The 1,028-nt window shown below is 41.4% G+C and overlaps 1 protein-coding gene across 4 annotated transcripts in view; it reads right to left on the reverse strand.

Moving 5' to 3' along the window:
- Nucleotides 1–1,028, reverse strand: part of PIK3CB (phosphatidylinositol-4,5-bisphosphate 3-kinase catalytic subunit beta) — a 182,873-nt gene that overhangs the window by 4,708 nt on the left and 177,137 nt on the right. The gene's annotated exons all lie outside the window — the stretch shown is intronic.

Consider the following 1,028-nt stretch of genomic DNA (forward strand, 5'->3'; position numbering starts at 1 on the left):
CACCATGTTGACCAGGATGGTCTCGATCTCTTGACCTCGTGATCCACCCACCTTGGCCTCCCACAGTGCTGGGATTACAGGCTTGAGCCACCGCGTCCGGCCTCATTTTTGCTTCCTAATTGCATATTATTATTCTTATTACGGAAGATAAAGATTTAGTACTTTTATGCTAAGATAATGCCACATATTGTGGCATTATGTCATAATATCTGGCGACCTCAATATTCAGTGTTTTTATTTTTCACATATTGTTCACTTTTTTCCTTGAGAAATTGTATGCATGTATTCATACATTCATTTAGTTTAGTGTTCTATAACCTTATTATTAATTCTTCCCAAACTCTCCTTAAAAATCTACAAATCAAACCACAACAACAAATCTACAAATCATTTTCAAAGCTGTTTTCCAGTCAGTCAAGTAATCTATTGGTTTCTATCTGGGCTGCTTGTTCTCTGGTTGTGCTGCACAGCCATCAACCCCGGCCTTCCTTTTCCTCTTCTCCCATTTGGAGCCCCTGTTTTCTGTGTCCAACATCACATTCTCTTTGGTTGAGACCAGGGCTTCTCAACATTGGTGCTATTGGCATTTTAGGCCATATAATTATTTGATATGGGGTTCTGTCCTGTATACCACAGGGTATTTAGCAGCATCCCTGGCTTCTACCCACTAGACTATGCCACCCCCCAGTTATTGCAACTAAAACTGTTTTCACATATTGACAAATATCCCGAGGGAAAAAAAAATCACCCCACTTGAAAATTATTGGTTTAGGCTCTTGTTTTGGTAGATGCCCTTATTCTGGCAATCTGAGAAAAGCTGCAGAGGAGTGACAGCTTTTGAGACCCTGCAAGTTGGAAAAAATATCTTCATTCTACCCCTTATTTTTGATTAATAGTTTGGTTATCGAATTTTAGGTTAGAAATCATTTTCCCAGCCGGGCGCGGTGGCTCACGCCTGTAATCCCAGCACTTTGGGAGGCCGAGACGGGTGGATCACGAGGTCAAGAGATCGAGACCATCCTGGTCAA

This window comes from Cebus imitator, unplaced genomic scaffold, assembly GCF_001604975.1.
Source record: "Cebus imitator isolate Cc_AM_T3 unplaced genomic scaffold, Cebus_imitator-1.0 Scaffold30, whole genome shotgun sequence".
NCBI lineage: Eukaryota > Metazoa > Chordata > Mammalia > Primates > Cebidae > Cebus > Cebus imitator.